We start from the raw sequence: 9713 nt of genomic DNA on the forward strand, positions 1-9713 counted from the left end.
AAGATAATTCATATTTCAAAACTTATGTGAAACCATGCAAAGATTCTCTCTTTTCAACATTTCAACAAACATGTGGGGGTCAATTACTCTGTAGAAAATCATGAAACTCTTTAAATCATATCTTTCCATTAATCTAACCAAGAAGCACCCTCTCTTTGGTTCATAACAAAAATCAAGACTTAAACAATAATAAATACAACTGTATCATGTTTCTCAATATACAATGGAATAATTCATAAGGTATGAAATCAAGAAACTTCATAACAAGAGAGGGAATATAAATCATCATGCTCTCAAGTCAAGTTTCAAAAAATCAAACACATACTTATATATATACAATTAACAATCAATTTTAAGGGAAAGCCCTCAAGACCAAAGCATTATCATCAATAGCGTTCACAATGCATAATTGTCTATGTAAATTCAAAACCCTTTTGTAAATACATGATTTCTCAACATTCAAAATCTTAATCAAAATAATTTCACCATGCCCATGTAGTTTATGAAAACCCCACGTACGTTTGATTATTTAATTTAAAGAGTAAATTCGAATCTTGATTTGTTTCTTGGAAATCTTGGATTTAAGAGTTTGATTCTTTTTGATTTCTTGTTCTTGTAGGAAACTCTAGTTTGATCTTATTTTGAGAGTGAAGAGAAGATTTTTGATGTTGTATAACTGATAATGACTAATTAATAATGCTTAAGGTGTGATTTAATCCGTGTGAAAGGTTTTTGGAGCGAGGGAAAGACCAAAATAACCCTAAGGAAACCAAAAAAATCTTAGAACTTCATCAGTTGACGGCCAAGGCTGATGGGCCGTCAATCAAGTGATAGGCCATCACCTAGTTCATCACTTTTGGGATGGATTTTACCATTTTCTGCCTTAGGCTGATGACGAAGGATAACGGGCTATCACCTAGTTGATAGGTCGTCAGTCTCGTCGTCACATTTTGGCAGACAGACACTTCGAAGTAAAATGAGAATAACTTTCTATTGTGATATTGAATTAAGATAAAACCAGTTGCGTTGGAAAGAAGACTCAAATTCCTTTCATTTGATATATAGTAGGTCCCCTAATCAATAAATATAAAAATTTATGGTCGATAGAAACTGACCCACTTCTAAACGTTCATCAAAACTTAATCGATAGAAGAGTTTTCAATTCGTCTTAAGTTTTGGGATTTTTGTGACCTCAATTCATATTTAAAGGTATTCACACACTATAGGATTTATCATCATACATATATTAACAAAGAATCATTCGGTTTGAGTCTATACGCATGGAAATGATGGTTCAAACTTTAGCCCAAAAGTGCGGGGTGTTACATTATCTCCCACTTGGGATCATTCATCCCCAAATGATGGGTAGGGACCTTTTGAAGCTCTAAAAGTGTAGAATAGAGAACGTAACATCATACTAAACATTTATCCTTAACAAAATATGCGAAGGCAGCCAACGAGCTTCATGATAACCCTTAGGGAAATGTGTAAGTACGAAACATGAGATAACAAAACTTGACGTCGACATGATTTTGGCATGCGTTTTATGGCACATGATCAAAACATTGTAATGCATGAATTATCCTAAGAATTCTCGGCCTGATTAAGATTGGTACAAGATATGAGATGAGACTCTCGCGGGACATAAGAATAGAAACACTCTCCACCTTACAAGATACAACGAAAAGACTTAAACTTTGAGACACTACTTGTATACGCCCCAAACAATAAATTACGTGCCTCATCATTTCCAACATACAATTCTCCCAATACACATTAAACCACAAAAATTCGAGTCCCACTGCATAGTACTTTTATTTTGAAGCCTAATTCGGAGGAAAGAGGTGCTAGCTTTAGCTACAGGACCTGTGCTCTATACTCCATTAGAAAACTTCACCTTTTCAACATCATCAAACACACTCAAGTTTTAAATCAAGGAGTACCAACCACATAACCCATTGGTTTGCAATCACAACATCCAAGCATATCATTACTACACCCACTTCATGGATCTCCCCACTAAGAACAATCAATTAAATCATTCTCACTAAGGTTTTTACCACATAACTCCTTCTTAACTATCTCACATAACAAAAGTTCATCTCTTTTTTCCCCCTTCTCATATAGCCTTAGCTCAAGAAATCACATAAAAAAGTTTTCACCTTCAAGAACATCTACTCCCCTACCTAATGCATTACTACTCTTCCACAACCACCATCATACAAACATACAGAGGGTCAACGAGGGACCCGAGCATAGACATCATGAATGGAAGTAACACTTGTCAGACGTCATTTTATACTTATTGCACTACTCAAGGAGTGACATGAGGTGAAGATATGATAGAATAGACACAAAGTGCTTCATATATCAAGTGATCTGAATCATAAGAAAGGAGCCGCTCGGAATAAACACAACACAACATAGTTTCTTAGGATAGACCACAATGAGAAACATGGGTGCACATATCATGAGTTTTATGCCATAAAGCCAAAATTTATGTAGTTAGAAACTAAGACAAGGATTTTAACTTGACGCGATTGATCCTCATTTAAAGAATTGAAATTTCCCGTGAGTTAGCATAAACTTTATTACTTTGGATAATTCCGGCATAAAATGATTCAGTGACATATAGAAACGTATTTTCTTAGGACCAGGCTTGCTGTGAGACATAGATTTGGATCATGAGCAACATAACATAGAGCTTGAATACTTGGAATATTGGATCACTAAAAAACTTTATTTCTTCTAGTTTGGAGGTCAGAACATGACATAAGTAACATAGAGGGCTCAAACCATAGACATAGACAAGACTTGATTTCATAAGACATTGGTAGATGTCCATTCAAATCGAAGTAGGAGGAGCTTGCTTGAGTAGGAATTGATTTATCATGATTCTTATTTGAAACTTGACACCACAAGAAAATTCAGGTACTAGTTTAATCCATCATCTCCCCCTTAGACAAAAGTCATACCCCTAGACTTGCAGACATAACCTCACAAAAAAATATGTAGCCACAGCTATCAACGCAAATGAGACATCACCATAAACTTAAACGCTAAAATCTCCATGATGAACTATACTCTGAAGGCCTTGCTTTCCGAAAAATGCTACTCTTAACTTTTGCTAACATCTATAGCCATCACTCTACAACTCCATCTCTCATGAGCATACGCATCCACACTCCTTATTCAATATACACAAGAATACAAAATCCCCTTAATAAATATATAAAGATATTAAATTCTTTCTAGAACATCTGCTTCCAGGGAGACTAAATCGTAATTCCTCCAACCCCCAAGGTCATTAACTTATAAGGATATACACCCACACTTCTAAACACTTAACAATCCATCTTCAATTCCTTGTAATGCTAGATTTACACCTCTAATCACACAACTTACAACATAACAAAATTTGCAAAACTATATAAAAGGCACATATTGCCTACCTATATTTTCTCAATTTCGCTAAAACGAACACCCTACAATACTCCTTAGTCTTCCCCAAATGTCTCCATACTAAAAATTCCAAGAACACAGACTAGGTACACCAAACACTTGTACACATAAAACTTTATCTAACAACCTGCTACCTGGGGTTCATCTTATTACTTTATACTCACGTTCTTATCCACTTGATGACTCAACCATAATTCGTCATTTTAATAATCCCATGCATATAAATATATCATAATTGTCCACTGCTTTTTCCACCAGTTTCCAACATAGGCTATTGCACACCTCTTATCAAGCCTACAAGTTCGTTCTCGCAAAATACACATCATTAGTCTTCAGTTACTATTCTTATCACCAAACTTCACTTCTAAGATCAAACCTATTGTCTAACAATGCCAATCATATGGAGCATGGCATATACTATACTAAACAATCAAATAAAAATATCAACCTAAATATCATATTTCATTTCACTATGACCCATAAGTTTATCATCTACACAACAACATTTATACCCCTCAAAATCTTCTACATACGTCATCGCATGTAGTACTAATTTACAACTACTAGAGAAAATATAATTAAGGGACTAAAGTCACATAATAGGGATAGTCGATCTAAATCTTATATTATAACCCATTACGATCTTATCTACTTATCCCACTCCTTCACATAATATTTACTTACCCATGCATACATCACCAATACCTTCAAAATTCAATGTACAATAATGAATTTCTACCCATAACTTATTGACTAATATACCCCTTTCCTTTCACAGGCTATGAACGATTTCTACAACCACTATAACTATCCATTTTGAGATCCTTCCCTATTTTTAATAAATAATAATCATATCTTGTCACTTCCTTCACAGACTACCATACAATCTACAAATATCGCTGCCACATTAGTCTATCACTATAAAATGGCAAACTACCCCTCAATCAATGGTTATATAACTAAAACTATTTATTTACACAAAGGTTACCCTCACTCTGACTTCTAACCTTGTGACTTCATATCACCAACTTCTTAGCCCATCTTACTACCAATAGGCATGACACTTTAACATATACTACTACTCGGGTGGAAATACAGTTCCAATATTCTGCTAGACATCATTAACCTTATGCATGACATCTTCATTAAGAACTTTAAAAGGGGATTGAATACATTCTTACCTCAGGCTGAAAATTAGGATTTCATCAGGTTAAAGGTATACACTCAAAGAAATACACCTTGAAGCACTAATGGACTCATCTCAAGTCCTTGTGATATCTCATAACTTTATGGATAACTCAATAAGAGAGAACCACCTGGCAAGGGGAGCTAGACAATTAGATTTGTATAGCCTCGACAATGAGGCATGGCCTATGAAATTAGAAAAAGGAAGTAATTAGGATAACTTTCTTATGGACAATGCTATATCATGAAGTAGAGTATAAAAGAATAAGAAACAACTCCTAAATACCCGGTAGCGTCCAGATTATAAGTGTGGTGTACAAAAAACCCATAAGCAAGACTCTACTAGACACGACTTCACAGACGCCCTGGGACCATGAACCATGTTCTGATACCAAGTTTGTCAATCCCTGAGCGAGGCCCTAGCCATGATGGGCATCCCAAACTGTGAAGGCCCGAGTAGCCCTCTCTATCTGGCAATCATACACATATTCATATAATATTAAGGAAAATGTGAAATGTAAAACAATATGAAATCATGGTAAAATTTATTTCAAACTACTCTACACTAAAAGGAGTTCATAAAGATCAACAACATTCATAAAGATCAACAACATCTAACTCTAGTCTGCGAAATTTCTACTGACTGAAAATAACCTTTGTCTGAAGACTGGGACAAGGCCCCCAGTTGGACCATAAATCAAAATAAAATAACAATGACTTATACATTAGGCCTTTTGGAATAAGGGACGCTCACCAACTACCCATCTTTGACCAATCAGTCTAAGGCTTAGCGAGACCCCAGGATTGTGTCTCAGATCCTGAAATATAGAGGGTCAATACAGATGTACTGGTACGTAGAGAAATCCAAAATAATGCATTTATATATAACATAAGTGAGAGAAACTCATAAAAATGTTTTATGTATAATATATGAAAACACATAGGCACACTTTAAAGACTTTGAAATATTTCTTTAAATCCACGACTCACTCTTTACCTTACTTTTGAGATAGATGGTACACCCTATAGTCTGTAATTCCTTGGGTTATATGGAATCCGCCCTTCACTCAGAGGCCAATCCCCCAACCCAAGTTTAATGCAAGGGTTAAAGATTTTGAATAGTTTAGTACACCCCCTCACAAGTATACTGTGGTATCATCCTTACATGATGTCCACATTATTCCCTTTCTAGAATAACACCCATATCAGCCATACGGTTTCCAGCAATAAGCTGTAACAACCCAAGACTACCCTAGTCATTAAAGGGTTCTTATGATCCCGAGGTAACATAAGATAACCCATGAGATGGTACCTGCTGTGAGCATTAAATAATATAATTATGAATCCAAAAGAATAACTGAAATGCTTTAAGGTTTTAATAATAAAATAACTACTGACTTATGAATCTGGCATAATACTAAAATCTAAATAATCTGAATAGCTAACTGTAGTGTCTGAAAAACCTCTAAACTAAATACTGTGAGTTGATGGGACAGGCCCCCAACTAACTCTACTAACTACTAAGATAAAGACATGACGTAATATTATCTATTCTCGGATGATAAGGACTCACCACTACTACTGTACTGCAAATGATCTAAGGGACTAAGTATGATATGAGAACTGAGCATCAACACCTATGATATAATACATCATAGCGCAAAAGAAAGGTATGCAATCAGTACTTTAAATGTAATGGTATGCTAAATGAGGTAGGCTGACATGCCTGGTTTCATGAACAGAACTAATAATTAACTGAATATGCATGTAATAACATGGACTACTGAGTAAAGAACATGGAATCTATAGATAATGAAAATATGGAAAATCTGTGAACACTTGGGATGCATGACCAAGCATATAACATGGGCTGAGTAAGATTTGTAAACTGAAAATACTAAAAAAAATACTGATATCTTTATGCTTTGGCCAAATAACTCTAAGATAGTATTACTGAATTGGGAGTATAATTGAGACTGCATTTGAGACTGTGGGAGGTATCATCTAATCGACATTCACTAATTTGAGCTAATCGGGGTTCAACCTGTAACCCCAGTTGGAAGGGTGTTAATACTATGCCACGGGTACTAACGATGGCTGTGTGGATCCACTAAACTGATATAATGTCCAAAGAACTAAGAATGTAAAGTCTGAACTAACGAGTGATCCCTTGGAGATAGTAAAGCCTAATCTGACGGGTGAATTCTCATATCCTACACTGGCTATGTAGTTCTAGAGTATAGGGAATGGTACTAGCAACTCTGCCTATCTGATGGGGAATCAGCCATCCCTATACTCGCTCGGTGCTAAATCCTACTCCCAGCTGAAAGACACTGAAGTACTAGACTATTCTAAGATTATCTGACTGGTAACTGACTGTTCTGATAATGCTCATAGTATGTTCTGAAGACTATTCTATAATGTACTGATACAAGTCTACATAAACAGCTATGGTTTTTGGGTATTCAATACCCCCATGATTCAAAAGAATAATAGTAAAATGACACTAAAGCTTGAAGATCAAAACATGAAGGGTTTTATTAAATAAATCACCCTTGTAGGCATTTTATCAAACACTTTAGTTCATGGTTTAAAACAATCAAAAGAATGCCATGGAACTTACAAAAATAGCAAGAATTTAACATAATAGTACTAAATCATGGTTTAATTCAATAAATAATAATATTAACACATGGAGAATTGAATAGTTACGATAATTTCATGGTAACATGGAATAAAATCAATAGTGCATGGAAATTCATGGATGAAATAATAATTTAAAACATAATAACTTGGAAATATCACAATTTTATAATTTAAAAGGTTTGCATGGGCTCCATGGAAGAAAGGGATCCATGGATGAACATCTAACATACATTAATTGATGGATTTCTTGAAGTTCTTGGTGAATTCTTGAGGGTTGACCTTGAATTTGAGAGCTAGGGTTCTTGATTAGGAGAGAATGCCTTTTGATTTAAGGGAAATTAATTAAAGAATGATTTTAAAAATGTTTTTAGGGCTTAAATATCACACCTGGTTTGACTAAAATAATGGGGAAAGAACTATTTTATCCCTGAACGAAATATTATTTTTTTGTCAATTTTTTTCAAAATGGGCACCTGACGCGATGCAGTGTATCACGCCGTGTTACTGGAAACTGACAACTGGGAACTGGGCTAATGGCGCGATGTAAAGAAACCGCGGTAAGCCTTTGGATGCCATTTTGGCCACCTCCGCGACGCGCCAACATCGTCGAGGCATACTAGAAATTGACAAACGGGAAATTGGCCTACTCCGTGATGTACCATGATTATGGAGTCACATTGGAAATTGACAATTGTCTTTTGGGCTACCTACGCGACGTACTTAGGGTTAAAATGATAGTGTTTAATGATTGAAACTTTAAATCCGCATAAATTATTATCCGATTATCAAATTTAGGTGAATTTTATATCGTTGAAAAGTTAATTCAATTCCCCACATAATGGCAGGCTCTAAACTGGAGAATAATGAGTGTTTCAAAAAATTTATCTATGAATACTCATGTATTGGGACTTAAATTATGTTAGGGAAGTACAAGGTATTACAATTTCTCCACCTTGGGATTATTCGTCCTCGAATGAGACTGGTTAAGTTGAGGGAAAACTGATGGACTAAGCTTACACACTAAACATGCATATTTGATGCATAGAATGCATGACTAAACTGATTCATGAATACTCGACTGACTTGAACATGATGTGCAACTAAAACTGAGCATCTTAGAGAAAAATCTTAAGAAAATTTGGTACCTAATACCAAATTTGCATTCACGGAGAAAAAATGAGGGTATTTGGTCCGCATATCTGCCTCTGCATCCAAAGTGGCTCTCTTAACGGACTGATTCCACCAAAGAACTTTGACTAGTGGAACTTCTTTGTTCCTTAGTCTACGAACTTGATGATCAAGAATTCAATTGAAACTTCCTCAAAGGAAAAACTGTTCTAAATATCTACACTTTCTAAGGGACAACTACAATTGGATCACCAATACACTTTTTTAGTAACGAGACATGGAACATTGGGTGTACTGAGGATAAATCTAAAGAAAACTCAAGCTTGTAAGCTACCTCTCTGAAATGACTAAGAATTTTAAAGAGATCGACATATCGGGGACTGAGTTTTCCTTCCCAAATCTCTTTACTCCTTTCATGGGAGAGATTTTTAAGTACATGAAATCACCAACCTCAAAATTAAGATCTTTTCTCCACACGTCTGCATACTGTAATGCCCCAAAAAATGAGTCCCGAAGCGTCACACGGTGCTTGAGGCTACGAGTAGACCAAAGCTAACCCTTTGAGCCATTTTCATTCAGTTTAACATAAATCAATGGGGTTTCCATAAATAACCCTTAAATATCAACAGAGTAATCATCATCCAAGAATAAAAGAATTTTAGAAAAATAACAAAATACGACAATTTCTAACCGCTTTGATCTTCTAGAGATCAACTCTAATACCCTCGAAAGAAATGATATGACCCAGAAAAGCAACTGACCTTAGCCAAAACTCACACTTACTGAACTTGGCAAACAACTTGTGATCTCTAAGGGTTTGCAAGACAGTTCGGAGATGATCAGAATGTTCATCCTGACTACGGGAGTACACCAGTATATCATCGATGAACACTATGACAAATATATCCAGATATGGTCTGAACAGTCGATTCATAAGGTCCATGAAAGCTACAGGGGCATTAGTTAACCCAAAAGACATAACAAGGAACTCAAAATGGCCATACAAGTTTGGAAAGCAGTTTTCAGGATGTCACACTCCCTAACTTTGAGTTGATGATATCCGAAATGAAGGTCTATCTTTGAGAAATAACTTGCACCTTGAAATTGGTCAAGCAAATCATCTATTCTCGGATGGGGGTACTTATTTTTTACAGTGACTTTATTTAATTGGTGGTAATCAATGTACATACGAAAAGAGCCATCTTTATTTCTCACAAACAACATAGGAGCACCCCAAGGAGAATCACTGGGCCTTATGAAACCCTTATCTAGTAGATCTTTGAGTTGCTCTT

This window comes from Capsicum annuum, unplaced genomic scaffold (assembly GCF_002878395.1).
Source record: "Capsicum annuum cultivar UCD-10X-F1 unplaced genomic scaffold, UCD10Xv1.1 ctg3487, whole genome shotgun sequence".
Lineage (NCBI taxonomy): Eukaryota > Viridiplantae > Streptophyta > Magnoliopsida > Solanales > Solanaceae > Capsicum > Capsicum annuum.